Raw genomic sequence first — 19,114 nt, forward strand, 5'->3', positions numbered from 1 at the left:
CTCCAGTGGTGTCGCGACAGGCGTGAATGGAGGGACGAATGGAGACGTGTCGTCTTCAGCGATGAGAGTCGCTTCTGCCTTGGTGCCAATGAGGGTCGTATGCGTGTTTGGCGCCGTGCAGGTGAGCGCCACAATCAGGACTGCGTACGACCGAGGCACACAGGGCCAACACCCGGCATCATGGTGTGGGGAGCGATCTCCTACACTGGCCGTACACCACTGGTGATCGTCGAGGGGACACTGAATAGTGCACGGTACATCCAAACCGTCATCGAACCCATCGTTCTACCATTCCTAGACCGGCAAGGGAACTTGCTGTTCCAACAGGACAATGCACGTCCGCATGTATCCCGTGCCACCCAACGTGCTCTAGAAGGTGTAAGTCAACTACCCTGGCCAGCAAGATCTTCGGATCTGTCCCCCATTGAGCATGTTTGGGACTGGATGAAGCGTCGTCTCACGCGGTCTGCACGTCCAGCACGAACGCTGGTCCAACTGAGGCGCCAGGTGGAAATGGCATGGCAAGCCGTTCCACAGGACTACATCCAGCATCTCTACGATCGTCTCCATGGGAGAATAGCAGCCTGCATTGCTGCGAAAGGTGGATATACACTGTACTAGAGCCGACATTGTGCATGCTGTGTTGCCTGTGTCTATGTGCCTGTGATTCTGTCAGTGTGATCATGTGATGTATCTGACCCCAGAAATGTGTCAATAAAGTTTCCCCTTCCTGGGACAATGAATTCACGGTGTTCTTATTTCAATTTCCAGGAGTGTAATATGGGTTCACTCCATCTGGTGCTACTTCATGTTGCCGTTACTAAGGTAATGTCTCCATGAAGTGGGGGTATGTAAGGTAACTGGGGATAATATGGAACTCTTTCAAGTATGTAAGGTAACAGGGGATAATATGGCACCCTTTCAAGTAATTTAAAATTTAAAGCACAGCAGCAGAGATAATACGCTGGGCAAAATAGACCGGAAAATACTTGTTTTGTGTTTTGATGGACGTTGTAGTTCCGTTGGATAGTGTTTTGGTTTTCCTATAATTGCAACGAATTATATATGTGTGGTGATAATTTGTAAAATTACGTAATGTATTTAGATTTAAGTATTTAAATATTATAAAATATTGTAAACGAATTGTGGCCACGTTTAGCGATTATTTTGACTACTGTGGTGTCATGTGACCCGACTCAGGACTGTGGATGTGAGCGGGAAAATCGCGGCCTTTTGTCGCTGACCGTTGTGGTGGCGAGTTGGGAGCGGCAAAGTGCCGCGAGTGCAGGCATGGACGCCAGGGTATGCGAAGGAACAAAGTGAAAGTGTGTGGGTGTGAGACAAACAGTGTACGAATTGCACCGATTATTATTTGTGAACTTAAAAATGCATGACCACAACGTTAAAGTGTTTCTTTTGAATAAATAAGTTTCAATCTGAACGAGTATAGTTCAATTCACTGCTCTTCAAAAGCCAGCCAATATCAGACTCAATAATAGGGGTGCAAATGCAACCGTTTACTACCAACCCCCTTTACAGATGAGCCACGTGAAAAATAGGTAGTGAACGAGCCCGAGTTCAGTTGCACGGTTCTCTAAACATTTCATCTGTCGTCACGGTCACCATACTCTTTGGACGCGACTAGTTCCGTGTGAGACAAAAATAGAATAATTTTTGTAAAGTAATCTGTCCCTGCTGTAGAGAGACGTTAAGTATGCTGCTGTAGAATTTTACTGACTTCTTCCCATTAGCGTTCAAAATGCATGCATATTAAATCTGTTCACATCAAATGCACACCAGTTTCTCTTAAATGACTCATTCCATTCTTGTGAGCAACACTGGAGTAGATAGCTTACCGAAGGTAACTGTCAGTTGTTAAATTTTGAGCTGTATCTGTATGTAAGTATTTCAGGGATCGATGTATCTTCACATCCTTAGTTGACAACCTATACATGCCCTACGGATGCTTGGGTGCTGCTAAGAAAGCAACGGAACTCACTGCTAGAGAATCTCTTCAGATATATGAGAAGTAACCAACTGATTCCATAAGGAATCACTGTGCACAGCGACTGTATTTTAAGGTAAGGACACCAATCAGAAGAGAAATGACTCAGCACATCAGAAGATCTTTTCCAGGGTCAACCATCTGCAAAAGTGGGATCATATTAAAATATGTCAACTGAACATTGAGAGCATTACCAGAACCAAATACCAAATTTTACAATTGTCCTGTTTAACACCATCGTCTACATTCTTGTCCTAAATACTGTGATATATCGTCAGTGCAACGTATCACCATGTCTACGGAGCAGTCACGTATCCAGAGTAAAACCGTGAATGCTGACTTGCTATCCGATTCCATAAACAACATTCATCAACTCTGAATCGGAATTGGAGAATTGACCACACGTAATATCTACAAACCGCCATGTTCTCTCTTGCCAATCCACGTTCTTGAAACAGTAACATCCTGCACCAGACGCAATGGACGTACACACTGACGTAAAAGAAACCCAATACCAAAAACTACAGAAATGAAATATCAGGAATGCATTTGTCTAGGTGACGTATTTAAGTGACTAACATTGCAGAATCACAGGTTGACGTCAGCGCGAAACAAGCCATTGCAAATGTGAAATGCTGTTGTTATATTAACAACCCGTGTAACTGCCAGAATGCTGAATCTAAGCATGCAAACGTGCATGCATTGTGTTTCACAGGTGTCTAATGCCAGTGTGTAGGACGGAGTTCCACGCCTGTTGCACTTAATACAGGGAAGGTTGTGGGTGACTAGCAGCCTTCGGATGATGTCCAGTATTTAATCAGTAGAAGGCATATGGTGATCGCCCAGGAAAAGGCAATGTATCTATACTCTATAGAGCATGTTGGGTTACAACAGCGGCATGTCGCCCAGCATTGTCCTGTTTGAAATCACCCTCTATAGTGCTGTTCGTGAATGGCGGTCAGCAGGTAGAAACTTCAGACGAATGTACAAATCTGGTGTCAGGGTGCGGGGGGGGGGGGGGGGGGAGGCAGTCACGGCAGTCGTCCTGCTGTCATACGAAATGTCACCCTAGACGAAAACTGCAGGTTTGGGTCCAGTGTGTCTAGCACACAGACAGGCTGGTCGCCGGCTCTCAGCTGACCTCTCAACCACCACGGCCATCGCTGGCACCAGGGTAGAAACATTTCATCAGGGAACGTAATTGACGTCCACCCTGCCCTCTCATGAGCTCTCCCTTGACACCACTGAAGTTGCAGGCTTTGGTATGAGTGGAACACACGCTACAAGGCGTCTGGCTCAGCTCTTTAAGCAATCAACTTGGACCAGCTCCTCATGTCACTGTGGTACCATCAGCTGCTGCAACTGCTGCAGCACATGCACTATCATGCAGCAAAGCTGTACGTCGAACACGATGGTCTTTCTTCTCGGTAGCGCAACATGGTCGTCCGAAGCGTGGTATTGTGACCATACACCCCATGACCACCTACCAGCATTCACGGACAGTGGCCTCATTCCTTCTAAGTTTTTCTGCAATCTCGCAAAAGTAATATCCATTTTCTTGTAACCCTACTGCATGTGTTCCCTCGAACTCAGTGTGTCTTTATCGCCTGAAAGGCATTCTCTACTAACGTCGGCGTATCGCATCCATCCTCTAAAGTAACCAAAGTTAACGACCGTTGAAGCTAACCTGATTTGTATCCTTACAATGGAGCTACTAGTGGCTGTTACGCGAATAGAGTGATACCTGAACAGGTATGTTTCAGATGTTGTAAAGCAATGGGCGAGTTGTGGCGCCCCGAAAATATTCAAAGTTCGGAGTTGGCATGGCCACATGGGCCACTCGGCAAGCCGGAGCTCGTCAGCAGCTGCGGGGTGCCGAACATTGGCCAGAGCAAGAGGGGTAGCCACACTGCGTGGTCCGGTCCGACCGCGTGGCTGGGAACTCCATGCTGACGCAGTGCCAAGGAGTGGGTTTTGTGTCTAAGGAGATTTGTATACTGGGATTGCCAAAGATGGTGGACTTTGTGAAACGATAATTGCAGACATTTCACAGTTGATGTAGAAATTAATAATAGCCAGAGGAATCATGATACCTGAAAAAGAAACATGTACATTACCATTATTTGCACGACGATTCTGATGGTGTAATCATCTTTATTACTTTACAGTTTGGTATTTGACTAAAGTGTACAAGTAACAGCCAGCAACGAATTTCCAAAATCTAAACCGTTCGGCCGAATTTTTCGACCGACATGTGTTCAGAAAGATAATGGTGTAAACATAAATTGGTATGAATTACAGGCATGTAACACGAATAGTACACGAGTTATTGAGGTCAAAGCGGCCGATTACTATTTATCGCGTTACACAATGACTGGTTTGTGCGGCGCTCAACTTCGCGGTTATCAGCGCCCATACAAATTCCCAACCTTTTCTCAGTCCGATCTCGCCACTTCCGTGGATGATGATGAAATAACAACACAAACACCCAGTCATCTCCAGGCAGGTGAAAATCCCTGACCCTGCCGGGAATCGAAACCAGGACCCTGTGCTCGAGAAGTGAGAACGCGACCACGAGGCCATGAGCTGTGGATACTGTTGCACGCAAAACGGTAGAAGCATGCTTGTGAATATATTTATCCATCTAGGTCTCTGTTTATATCCGATATATACTATTCATGAATGAATTGGTCAAATATTTACTGTGTTTTAGAAAGCATAGAGACATTAGGCTACTGGACTCCTTTTGTTCTATTCCTTTCATACGAATTTGTTTGATTTATTTATGTATTTCATTATGTGTGTTTGAGTGTTTATGGGCGAGCCACAGGAATATTTATTTATTTTTAAGTTATTTAAATGGAAATCCAGTATTTTGTAAGCGTTTCAATATGTTTGAGTGTGCGTTGGCTTTGAGACACAGCGGAAGCGCTCTAGTCAATCACAGCGCTCGTTACTACGGTAGGCGACTACCGAGGTCAGTGGAGAGAGTGTATGGAGGTGGGGCAGGAGCATAGGGCCGCACAGGACACGGAGTACTGGACAGGGCAGTGCTGGAAACACTTGGAGAGTGAGGAGCATTTTGCGAGTGGTCGCGGAAGATAAAAATATTTCGTAGAGCCAACTTGGGCACTTGTGAGATTTCGGTGGCTTCTGCAGTGAAGACGTAGTATGCGTTCAATAGTGAATATCTTGCGAGCTATGTTCATAACTGATTACGTGAAGTAGGAATCTATTGTTTCCCTGTTATTCCAGTAATATTTTATTTAATTGCTGGACCATCGACACCAAAAGTCGTTTTGCAGTAATAAACGGCATTCTTCAAGGTACTTCTGTTATCGTACTCATTTGAAGTCGTTAAAATAGTACTGTAGATTTGGTTTAATTGCAACCTTTCACTTATAAATTTCTATGTTACACTCAAAATTCGCAACTGCTGAGTAATAGGAACCTTCGGCCATCGATTCATGTGTATTTATATTGTATATGGGAGACTCAGAGGTATTTGGCCTGTAATGCGGCAACTAGCCCCAACACAACGGAACAAGCCAAAACTTAATATTTCAACTGAGTCTGAGGGTACGTAGTTAAGGGTCGAATTTTGTTTCTTTTGAAAGACCGTAATGTGGATACACGACTACGAGCTTTTGTTTATCTCTAACAGCCCTTCCTTGTCGCTGCAATTTTTCCTTTACTGTAGAATAACTCATCATTACGAGGTAGCCATAGTAAACTAAACAGATGAAAATAACATCCATTTTACTTTCAGTTCTGAAGATTCCGATTCCTTCACTTCAGCAGCTTGGAAAAATGATTTGTAGCCTGACTTACGTTTTATCACTGCCGATGGAAACCATAGCTTGGTCGCTGGAACTCAAAATGTTTTCAGATTTTCCTCTTAATTCTATCTCACTTTAGAACAAATCAGCAAAAAGTATTTCATTTATTAGGTTGCTGTTTAAGTTTGTAGCATTTTTGTGTAACTTTATTAAAGAGAACACACACAGCAATTTAGACATTCGTAATATATCATCCTTGGCTATTTAAATTTATTTACCAACGCTGGGTGTAACTTTTTGATTCGCAGCTGTACGAATAACGTGGTTTTGAGGCAAATAAGTCTCACGAAAGGAAATTTCTTGGAGGCAGTTTGACAGAGCGGAAAATCTGAACGATCTGGGAGTGCAAGATCAAGCGAATAAATTGAGTATAAAGAAATTGCGCTGCTAAGTCATTGAACAGCGTTTCAGTCTAACCATGTGTGCGGGCGTTATCGTGGAGTATCATCACTTAAGGCAGTCTACGTCGTCGTCGTCGTCGTCGTTGGATTGCGTCTGCAAGACGTCTCAGTTTTTGACAAGTATCAGTGACGGTGAGACCTCGGGGAAGCAATTCGTAGCACACCACATCGTTCCTGTTCTACCAGATAAATAAATTATCTTTTGTGGAAGCGCGCATGTCCTTGTAAGCGGAGTTGCTTCTTTGTTTGGGCTCAACCATCCATCTCTTTCTCATGTTAGCATAAAGAGACCATTTCCGTTACCACTAACGATACAGGGTAAGAATCTTCGGTGTCGTTCACGAGAAAATGTGAGCATACAGATGCACATATGATCACCCCCTGATTTTGGCTTAGAGCTTGCAGTACCTATACAACCCATTTTTAATCTTTCTCATTGCGTGCTAATGTCTCAGGATGGTGGAATGATCACAGTTCATCACATTTAAGATTCCTCCAATACACTGACGTGGATCATTTGTGGATTAATGTGCGAAAGATTTTAAGTCCCCAAAGGCCTTCCTGAACCTGGAGAGTTTCACTAATGACGAAACGGTCCTCCTTTTAACTAGGAAACATTTTGTCGTGTTTTGTCCAGTGGCATTGTCTCCACACACAGCGGTCATGTTTCTGGCTGCCTCCGCTGCCGTCACTCCCCTACTGAACTCAAACAGAACAATATGTACGAAACGTCTATTTGTCCATGTGGCACTGCATTTTCTAGCTCCACAGCTCCACTTCCTCCCATGACAAAATACCAGTCTGGAAACCCATGGGAACAGTGAACTACAAATAAAAGTAACCCATCAATTCTTTAGCAACCGAAATACCAACATGCGGAACAAAAACGCCATTAGCTTGTGCACCAACCCCATATAACCGTAATTCCTAAGTCCAGATTGAACCAAAAAAGCTGATTGGAACGTCTTTGATAAATACCTGGACTGGATTCTACTGTCTGCCGGTATCTGCAAGACTTTTGTATGACCAGTTACCACACCGACTAATGAGCGCATGTCCTGAGAATATCGGGAAAGATATTCTAGGCAGGTGCGAGAAATTTGACGATCACCACTATGGTTTTCGAAGCTGCGGTTACAATTATCTGATGAACTGACGCACAGCTTGGATACTGCATGAAGGGAGAAATTTATAGTCTGTGTAGTCTCCATCCATTTCTAAGTATCCAGCAGTTCTAAAAAGCCGCCTTCAAAAATTAGGAGCTAGAGCCAGGTATTACATGAGAACATTTTCTAACACTTGACAGAATTGCTTTGCACGTTGCGAAACATCTGAAGAAGCGTATTACCGAGAGACAGCAACACTTATTAAATAGGAGTTCCAAGATAGAACAGCAGCGGCCATGTACGACACTAAATATTTTTGTGACATCACCCATGGAGAGACTGCAGCGTCAATAATGGAGACAAACCTAGTCAAGCTCCTGGCTGTTGACCTACTCCCAGAGTCAAAGTCCGGGAAATGTATTCAGACGTGGTTAGCAAATTTCGTCATCTCGTTACTGGAGACTAGAAACGAGCCCCAATAACTTAAACGAGCGAAGTTAACTGCTCTCCCAAACCCACCTAGAGCTTCAGAACTTGCACAAATCTTTCGTCTCATTTCGCTGTTTATTATGATGCAGCGTCTTCTGGAACGGATACTTCTTAGCAGGAATAGTCAAACAAGCCAGCATTTGCCCCGAACGATGCTGCGTGGTTTACATCCTGACCCTTGCAGTACGGATTGAAGTGGGCTTTCAGAAGATGGAGACGTCTTTGGCTTTCACTGATTTACTTCCAGCCCACGATGTCTGGTGACAGAACCCCCAGAAGAGCAATTATGTGCCATCCTTACGAAGGAAAAGGCTAACGGCCGGCGTCAACGCATCATGCTGGGAGGATGCCAAAGCTATGCACGGACTGAACCGTGACTACCGCCATGAACCAGGTCAACGAAATGTGTGGGACGGGATTGGCCACTTCGAGATGGTTGCCTGAGACGACTGAGGCAGCGAATTAGCGCTCCAGAGGTGCAAAGTACGACCCCTGCTGACGCTTGCAACAACAAACCCCTCAACTGTGTCTTACGATAGTTCAACTACTGCGTGTGTCAGTTTTGGAAAAATCCGTTTGAGGAGCGACTTACTGTTGAGGCTTATTTTTGATTTCTGACAATCACTATGAAAGTAACAACCGGTTTCAGCCTAGAGTGGCCAACTTCAGATGCTACAGTAGGAAGAGAGAAGCTTATATTAAAATTTTAAGGAAGTATAATTATTTTCCTTAAGTCTACACCACTTCACTAAGCTCAGAAGTAAACATGAATATGGTTACACTTGCGAGTGGTCTGTGGTGAACAGGTGTTAATACATTGTCGGCTAAATATAAAATCGGAAATCAAGAAATTATATGCATACAACTAATTTCAGTTCTGTTTCATTACTCTTTCTACTGTATGTGCACATCCAGTGTAAGACAATATTCACCTGTAAACGCACTAAAATATGATAAATATTGCAATGATATTTCAAGCAGTTACTTATGACCAGTGAAAGTAACAGAGGACGTGCGCATCTAGGGCGCAAAGTAGGGAACCAAATGTACACTTTGTTGTATGTAATTCCCTGATTTCCGGTATTATTCTAAGTTTACAATGTATGAACACCTGCTCACAAAATGCCACCCGTAAGTATGATATGGTGCATGTTGATACCGTTTTAGGAAGTTCTGAAGTAGACCCATTGGAAATATTTGCACTTTTTGATGTCTTAATAGACGTTTTCTCAGTTTTAGCATTTGGGGATTTGGATATCATCCATGCAAGTCGAAACTGATGATACAAAGTGTCAAAAATCAAAAATTAAACCTTTTGATGTGTTTTTATAGTGCGATATACAGACCAATGTTTCAGGGAGTTGTTATATATGTCTACTGATGAAAGTGTGTTTCATAGAACAAACATTTCGATCAAGTATTTAAGTATTGAGTCAGAGCACAGAGGACATTCACGTTATTGTTTCGCATTCCTTGATCTGTGCACAGCTATGCTACAGACCTATATTGAACTCTTCTCTAAGTAGTAATAGTCCAAAGAAACTTTCAATTACGAGACTCCAGTACCATTTAACATTGTTACTTGTACTCACCTCGATAACAGTTTTTTTAATGCCTTTTATTGTGCTCTATGTTTATGTGCCAATATTAATTTGCTTTATTGATGTTTTCTATGTTTCTCGCGTACTATTTATTGAAGTGTGTTGTTTCTTACGGTTTATCTTGAATTACATCATTTATCGCTAACAGTTTTGCTTTTATCATTACTTTGTATCTCTCTGATAACAGGTCAGATCCAATTTGGCTACTGTGTTGACCATAAAGTTGTGAACCCCGTATGGGTGGCAACCACCTGTTCTAATTGTGATTTGGTATAAACGACACAGTGGGCATTTACATTATTTTGCTCAGCTGATACCCGTATTAATTTTGCACGGACTTTCTGGATAACTTTATTTTGGTCTTACCGATGACAACTTTGCTTTCTTAATGTCCCAGCTTTGCTAATCGGCATGCACGCTAAGTGAACTCCCTATGTTTCTTGTTAATCTTATTCTGCAGTGCTGTTAATGTCATTATATAACGTCCTTTTGTATGTCTGAAATATAAAAATTAGGAACAACATTCTCCCTCTCGCCCCCCCCCCCTATTTGGATTGTTTTATCGAACGTTAATGGTCTAACTAAAATTTCAGAAATGTGTGTGGCAATTGCATTAGCTAATTGAAATGCTTTCTATAAATAAGGCATTAGCCTTATTTCGTAGGTGTGAAAGACAGTGAGATGATACGTTCTTTTTTATTGCATACAAAATACAGATGAGCGTTACATACCTGTTGTTTACTCAGACATTTTCTCCAAGTCAGCGTAAAAATCTACCTGGTCATGTAAGATTTTCTTTGAAAAAATTTCAGAAGCGGACTATTTCGCAATTTTGTCTCGATTCCATATGCTTAAGCTTTTAGTCTGTGTAAGTGTATAAGGTGGACATGTTACCGCATATTGCTTTGGCGGATAAAATGTAAAACGCGTTCATCAGCCCGCGCGTCACTTGCTAAAACGACCGATAACCCAAGCGGGAACGTAAGCTGAAAATGGCCAGTCCGTCAGGAAGTGGCGCACTGTTCAAACTCGGGCGCAATTCGTACATAGTGGTGGGGTAGCGCCACTTATCAAATGATCATGGCTAAAACGGCAGTGCACGATACGCAGCCTAGTTAAAATGATCTCCTTCCGGCGGGAGGCCCGAGAGAAGGTCGTCGAAGCCACTGGGAGACGCTTAATAAACCGGAGCTTATTCCCGTGAAGAGATGGCCATTGGCGATACCAAAGGGACACCACCTTCTGACGGACGGCAACACAGAGATCGGACGAACACAGGAACCCGCGGTACTGAAGAACGAGGACTGCAGCCTTGGCGGCAGCGTCTGCAGCCCCGTTTCCTGGCACACGGACGTGCCCAGAAACCCACAGGAACATCACACTGGCTCCACGAAGAGTGAGGAAGTGGTGTGTTTCCTGGACCAGCTGCACTAAGGGATGGGCGATGTACAGCACGCAGACTTTGAAAGGAGCTGAGTGAGTGACCAGAGGACACAGTGTACTCCGTGGCCTGATAAACGGCGAGGAGCTCAGCTGTAACCACTGATCAGTGTGCTGGAAGCCGATATCAAAAGACACGGGTGCCAATGCAAAGGCACACCTGACACCACTATCAGTCCGGGAGCAATCAGTGTATACAAAGGTACTATCGCGAAGTTCCATGCGAAGGTCGTGAAACTGACGCTGGAGTAGTGTCCTTACCAAGCGTATAAATGCCAAGGTTAACATAGGCCGCTTCACGAAGCCAAGGCGGTGAAGAGTTCACTATCACTGGGGAAGGTGCAGGTAGCGTGAAGTAATTTTTTTTTTTTTTTTTTTGTAGTTTTAGGGCGCACAACTACAGTGGTCATTAGCGCCCAGACTAAATTATGAATGCACTGCGAGGCACAATGTTAAAACAGCAACTAAAAAGGACAACACTATAAAAGGAACATTAACAGGCAAGGGATTAAAAGAGCACAGCATAATCAAATGTCCTTAGACAGGTTTGTCAAGTGGATAAAACGAAGAACGCGAGAAGCTGCTCCTGGGTCATCCGCTAAAATTTCTTCCAGAGTACATGGCAGGCCAAGATCAATGCGCAGTGTATTAAAATTCGGACAGACGTTAAAATGTGGCGCACCGTCAGCAATTGCCCACATGGGCAGAACGGCGTCCGCGAAGCCGTCAGCAGCTGGCAGTGGCTGAACCGGCAGTGTCCAATCCGTAACCGGGCCAAAACGACCTTCTCCCGCTGAGAATGGCGTGAAGAGGTCGTCCAAGCCGTGGGGAGAGATTTCAAGGCCCAAAGCTTGTTTTCAGTAAGTGTAGACCAATCGGCATGCCACAGCGATAAAATGCGCTGACAAATGACCCCGCTAAAATCGGATGAAGGGACATAACAAGTAGCTGTCCGAGGCTGGAGGACCGCAGCCTTGGCCGTGGCATCCACAGCTTCGTTCCCAGGGATACCGACATGACCAGGAACCCACATAAAGCTAATCGGAGAAACGTCATCCGCCAGCTGCTGAAGAGAGCGTTGGATCAGGTGCACGAAAGGGTGAACCGGATACGGATCACTGAGGCTGTGGACGGCGCTCAGGGAATCGGAGCAGATGATATAAGTGGAATGTCAGTGGCGGCGGATGTAAGAATAGCCTGATAGAGGACAAATAGCTCAGCTGTGAAGACCAAACAGTGGCCATGGAGCCGGTATTTGAAACTGCATGCCCCAACAATAAAAGAACATCCGACATCGTCATCGGTCTGAGAGCCATCTGAATAAATGAAGATCGTATTAATGAACTTCGAAGTTCGACACACCACGAGCGGTATACCGAAGCTGGGGTAACCTCATTTGGGAGCGAGCTGAGGTCAAGGTAAACGCGACCTGAGCCTAGAGACAAGATGGCGTTTGGCTCTCGCCCACTCTAAAGGTTGCAGGGAGTGGAAAATCAAGGTGCTGAAGGAGGCGACGAAAGCGAACTCCAGGGGGTAGCAGGACAGATACATACAACCCGTACTGACGGTCGAGAGAGTCATCAAAAAAGGAACGATAAGACGGGTGGTCGGGCATTGATAATAGCCGACAGGCATACCGACAAAGTAGTATATCGCGCCGGTAGGTCAGTGGCAATTCACTGGCTTCAGCAAGAAGACTCTCGATGGGACTAGTATAGAACGCTCCGATCGCAAGACGTAACCCCCGATGTTGTATAGAGTTGAGGCGGCTTAATATGGACGACCGTGCAGAGGAGTATACAAAGCTCCCATAACCCAGCTTCGAGCGGACGATCAACCGATATAGGAGAAGTAGGACGGTTCGATCCGCTCCCCACGACGTACCGCTGAGAACATGGAGGACATGTAGGGAACGGGTACAACGGGCAGACAAATATGACATGTAGAGACCACCTAAGTTTACTGTCAAATGTAAGACCTAAAAATTTTGTTGTCTCCACGAATGGGAGAACAGGACCTAGATGTAAGGACGGTGGGAGAAACACTTTGTAGCGCCAGGAGTTAATACAGACCGTCTTCTCGGCAGAAAAACTGAAGCCATTGGCGACACTCCAGGAGTGCGCACTGCATTAGATGGTAAAATCGTTCACGAAAAGGGAGCATGACACATCAGCAGGGAGGCAATCCATTATTGGATTGATCGCTATGGCGAAGAGAGCGACGCTCAAACCTGAGCCCTGTGGCACCCCGTTCTCCTGGCGAAAGGCGTCGAACAGGACAGAACCCACACGTACCCTGAACTTTCGACCCATTACAAATGCACGAATAAAATGAGGGAGGTGACCGCGAAGGCCGCATGTATGCATGGTGCGGAGAATGCCCGGCCTCCAACAGGTGTCTTAAGCCTTCTCCAAATTAAAGAACACAGTCACTGCCTAGCGCTTCCGCCAGAAGTTATTCATAATGAAGGTCGACGGGGTAACCAAATGGTTAACAGCAGAGCGGCGCCTACGAAATCCACATTGTACATTGGCAAGTAGGAGTCGAGATTCGAGCAGCCAAACCAAACGAGAATTAACCATTCGTTCCATCACCTTACAGACACTGCTGGTAAGGGAAATGGGTCGATAGCTGGAAAGCAAGTGCTTGTCCCTCCCCGGCTTAGGAATCGGGACAATAGATTTACGCCAGCATGTGGGAACATGACACTCAATCCAGATGCGATTATAAGTACAAAGAAAAAAAAACCTTTACCTGCTGAGAAAGGTTCTTCAGCATCTGAATATGAATAGAATCAGGCCCTGGAACGGAGGACCGTGACCGGTCAAGTGCATTTTCGAGTTCCCACATGGTGAATGGGGCATTGTAACTCATGATTCGAGGAGAGGAAGTTAGGTGGTCTTGCCTCCTCTGCTTGTTTTCGGGGTAGGAATGCAGGGTGGTAATGAGCGGAGCTCGAAACCTCTGCGAAAAATCGGCGGAAGGCATAGGAGACATCCTTAGGGGCCACAAAGACGTCATTCGCGACCGTCAAGCCAGAAACTGGTGAGTGGACCTTAGCGCCATATAGCTGGCACAGGCTGCCCCAGACAACAGGAGTAAAACTGTTGAAGGAGTTTGTGCAAGCAGCCCAGCTAGCTTTCTTGATTTCTTTAATAACACGACGATACTGCAAACGTAATCGTTTATAGTTAATACAATTCGCCATCGTAGGGTGGCGTTCAAAGGTGCGTAAAGCATGTCAACGATCACGTAAAGTGTCTCTACATGCTGCGGTCCACCAGGGGACCAGTACACGACGTGGAGAAGTTGTAGTAAGAGGGATGGAATATTCAGGAGCAGTGAGAATGATTTCCGTGAGGTGTGCGACCTGCGATAGTCAGCTTGTGGAGTTTCGATCCTGGGATGTCGCCCTGAAAGAGAAGAGCCCCCAGTCTGCTTTGGAGATGTTCCAACTACTTGAGCATGGAGACGGGGTACGATGCAGGAGATGGATAACACAAGGGAAGTAGTCGCTCGAATACGTATCAGAAAGAGCGTACCACTCCAACCAGTGTGCAAGTTGGGTAGTACATATACAGAGATCTAAATGGGAATAGGTGAGTTGTGTACGAAAGGAAAGTAGGGGCACCAGTATTGAGGCAGACAAGATTGAGGTCATTGAAATGGTCTGCTAACAGGGAGCCCCTTGGGCAGGATGCTGGAGTGCCCCAAAGGAGATGGTGGGCATTGAAATCTCCAAAAATAGTGCAGGTAGCTGAGCAATAATTTGCATCATGTCTGCCCTAGTAACGGCGGACTACGATGGAGTGTAAACGGTACAAATGGAAAATGTAAAAGTGGGGAGAGTAAGTCGGACAGCAACTGCTTGCATATCGGTGTGCAATGTGATGGGATCGTAGTAGATATCATCCCGGACCAGCAACATAACCCCTCCATGTGCCAGAATCCCTGCCGCAGGGGGTAGGTCAAATGGCACAGAGGCATAGTGTGCCAATTCAATTCGATTGCATGGGCTTAGCTTCGTTTCATGGAGAGCTACTACGAGCTGACAGTGCAAGCGTAGCAGCAACGTTAAGTCCTCTGGGTTGGATCGAATGTCGAGAATATTCCAATGAAAAAGTGCCATCGTGAGAAGAAACAGAAAAAGCGAGAACGGGTCACCTCAAAGGCCACTGAGGGCCTGGCTTCGAGCGAGCACTGCCGCCACTATCAATAGGCGGAGAGTCATCGTCCATTGGTTCAATTGGTTCATCGGCCATCTTGTTAAGATGGCTGGGAGGGGGAGCTTCCTCCACCAGTGAACGACCAGATGTTCGGCTATCAGCGGTGCGGCCAGGCGAAACAGATGACGGCCTGGGGTGGCAACCGCTGGGTGGCGCAGGAGAAGAAACGCGCCGTGGCGGAGAAGGAGAACTTTGCTTCCTATGAGCCTTCTTGGAAGGTCGTTTAGTCGAAGTACTGGTCAATGGCTGGGAGTTCGGGGTACATAAGAAGTCTTCAGGGGACGGTTCCTTCTTGAAGGCCCATGCATCTGACTTCTGGGTCTTAGTCTTGGCAGAAGCTGATGTAGGTGGTTGTGTCTTGGGGTGACTGGAGGAAGAGGAGACATTGATCGGGCGATCTTAGCACTGGCCAAATGGACGACCGTAGCGCTAAAGGTCAGATCACATGTCTGTATCGATACCTCCCTGGTACGCCGAGGAGAGGCGAGGACGGTACTGTATTTCCCCGCTGGAAGCAGTGTGGGCTTCCTACTAGCAAAAAGCTTGCGAGCAGCCGAGGTGGACACTGTCTCTTCGACCCGAATTTCCTGTATACAGCGTTCATCCTTGTAGATGGGACAGTCGCGAGAGGACGTTGCATGGTCACCCTGACAGTTCACGCAGCCAGGAGACAGAGGCGGACAGTTACCCTCATGGTCGTCCCTGCCACAAGTGACACATTTAGCCACATTAGAACAAGGCTGGCGGGTGTGGTTAAAACGCTGACACTGGTAGCAGCACGTAGGTGTCGGGACATAGGGGCCAACAGAAATAGCCTCATAGCTCGCTTTGATGAGCGACGGCAGCTGAACACTATGAAAGGTCAAGAAAAGTGTCCGGGTCAGTACAAGGTCATTGCCGACACTTTTCATGGTCCTGTGGACAGCCGTCACGCCCTGCTCAGCGAGCAAAGACAATTTCATCCTCAGTCAATATGTCTAGTGATTAGTAAATACCACACCACGCCACGAATTCAGAGTGCAGTGAGCCTTCACCTGGACAGGAATGTGGCCCGAGGGAGTTTATGCCCAAAAGGCGCTCTCAGTTTCCTACAACAAGGTACTGTTACACATCCTGGTGCAAGACTTGACAGGTCGGAGTATGGCATCTATGCCCTTCTGAATAACGAAAGGGTTCACAGATTAATCATCCTTTCCGTCCTCAGATCAAGAAACTATGAGGAACTTTTGGGCAGATGGTAGTACTTTTGTCACTGGTGGCTGGTCAAGTTTCCGTTTTTGGTCAGAAGTCGAGAGAGAAGAAGAAGTCCACTGTGGATGAATCCCCCATGATTGCCAGCTTCTCCGATGGCGCGCTCTTTCCTTGTGGGGACCCTCTCAAAGGGCGATCCCACCTCAGGTGAATGTTTGCACCTCAGATCACACCTCCCGAGAAACGGACGGAGGGACCAATCGGCATGGTCAGAAGGTGTCAGCTCGGGCAATTACCCCTCCCCTGGCCTGGCCTTTACCAGGGGGTACGCACAGGCCCTACTTGTCTACCCAGGGTGGGGAATTACGCTTTACCCCGTCACCGGCTACGCTTGCGAACGCGTGGGTCAGCCTTCAGGCACGCACAGGGAGGAAAGCAGAATAGGAAAAGAAAGTGAGAGAGGGAGAGAAAGGACAGACTGTCTCAAACGCGTAGGCTAGGACGCAACGAAAAAAGTAAGGAAGACAGTGAGAGAGGGAGAAGGACAAAGAAAGGAAACAAAGATATGAAGAAACCAGAATAAGCAAAACACCAAAATGACCACAAATTTAAGTCGTTGAACCGTCCGTCTCCAGACGCAGGCGCTAACTACCCCCTTGAGGGGGAGGGACTCCTTTTAGTCGCCTCTTACGACAGGCCGGAATACCTCGAGCCTATTCTTACCCCAGACCCGCAGGGGGCCAGGAGGTGCAGGGTGGAAGGAGCAGCCGAACCGTAAACTTGACAACCATAGTCCAAGTGAGACAGCACTAAAGCCCGATAACGCTGCAGAAGAGTGGAATGATCTGCACCCCAAGAGGTGTGGGCAAGGAAGTGAAAGACATTGAGTTTACAGAAACTTCCTATCTTCAGAAGTCTGATACGAGCCAGCCATGTGAGCTTGTTGTCGAAAAGAAGACCCAGGAAATGAAACTATAGGACCACAGATAATTATCTTCCATTGAGGTATAGCTCCGAATCGGGTTGGACCATAATACAGCGATAGAAGTAGACCATCCGCGATTTTGAAGGAGAGAATTGAAACCTGTGTGAGAGGGTCCATGCGGAGGCACGTTGTATAGCACCCTGGAGCTGCCGCTCTGCAGAGGCCATCGAACTAACCCAATAAAGGAATCGTCCACATACAGAGCAGGTGTGAAAGGACCAACGGAGGCCTTAAGTCCATCTATAGCAATGAGGAAGAGAAGTACTCAATACAGAACCCTGTAGGATGCTATTCTCCTGGGTCGGTGGAGAGTTAAACAGTACCAACCCAAACCCTGAACAACCGATCGAACAGGAATTGGCGGATAAAAATCGGGAGTGGGCCCCATTCATGAAGTGTAAGGTATGATGGCGCCAAGCTGTATCATACGCCTAGCAAAAGTCCAGAAATACCGCAAACAAATGGCGACACTGTGAAAGAGCCTGCCAAATGGCGGATTCCAGTCGAAATAAATGATGGATCGGAGAATGTCCCTCTCGGAAGCCACACTGGTAAGGGGACAATAGATCCAGAGAGGACCCAATTGCGCCGACAGGCTACTATCCATTCCAGTAACCTGCAAATAACGTTTGTCAGACTAATTGACCAATAGCTTTCGACGAAGAGGGGGTTATTACCAGGCTTAAGGACAGGAACCACGATGCTATCCCTCCACTGAGAAGGGAAGTCACCCTGGAGCCAGGTACGGTTAAACACCCGGAGAAGATGTGGCCGTTGTGGAGCACTGACATGCTGAAGCAGTTGGTTATGAATGGAGTCTGGGCCAGGCGCCGTATAATGATAAGAAGAAAGTGCGGTAAGATATTCCCCCTCAGTAAAAGGTTCGTTGTAAGATTCTGACTGACAAGGGATAAAACGTAAGGCGGAAGCTATGGCCCAATGTTTCTGGTGAAGGAAAGCAGCCGCATAGGTTTATGCTGATGCTGTTGCAAAATGTTCTGCTAGAATCAATGGGTCCGTGCGTAGGCCATCTGGGAGGGCAAGACCCGAGAGGGTAGATTGCCGATGGCAACCTTGGAGAGAGCGAAGTGTAGCTCATAGCAATGACATAGGGACAGTAGAACCGAGGGAAGAAACAAAGCTTTCCTGATACACCCGTTTGCTCCGTTTGAGTAAGTAACGGGCTTTGGCGAAGGCGTTTAAAGGTAATAAGATTGACAGTAGATGGGTGCCTCTTAAAGTGCTGCGAAGCTCGATGGCGATCACAGATAGCAATGGCAATGGCAGTACTCCACGGAACTTGCCGGCGGCGAAATGGTCCATAAGAGCGTGGGATAGCAAGGCTAGCAGCGCGAACTATCTCAAACACGTCACGTAAGACGTCATCAATACAACTCGACAAAGAGGGAGAAAAACCGACCTGTGCAGTATACATAGGCCAATCGGCACGTTGGAATGACCAACGAGGTAACTTGTTCATCGAGGAGCGGGAAGCAAAGGTCGTCGTGCGGCGACCAGTGTAAGGGAGGAACGGAGGGAGAGGGAGGGGAGGGAGGGACAAGACCAGTGGCACAAAAGGTACCATGACTGGCTCTGAAATGGGTAGGGGAGCCATCATTAAAAAGGCACAAGTCGTGGTCTGCAAGAAACTTGTCTATGAGAAGATCCAAACTAGATGGAAATGCACTGCCCCACAAGGGATGGCTTCAAATGGCTCTGAGCACTATGGGACTCAACTGGAGGAGGAGGAGGATGTTAGTGTTTAACGTCCCGTCGACAACGAGGTCATTAGAGACGGAGCGCAAGCTCGGGTGAGGAAAGGATGGGGAAG

The sequence above is a fragment of the Schistocerca serialis genome, chromosome 5 (genome assembly GCF_023864345.2).
Source record: "Schistocerca serialis cubense isolate TAMUIC-IGC-003099 chromosome 5, iqSchSeri2.2, whole genome shotgun sequence".
NCBI lineage: Eukaryota > Metazoa > Arthropoda > Insecta > Orthoptera > Acrididae > Schistocerca > Schistocerca serialis.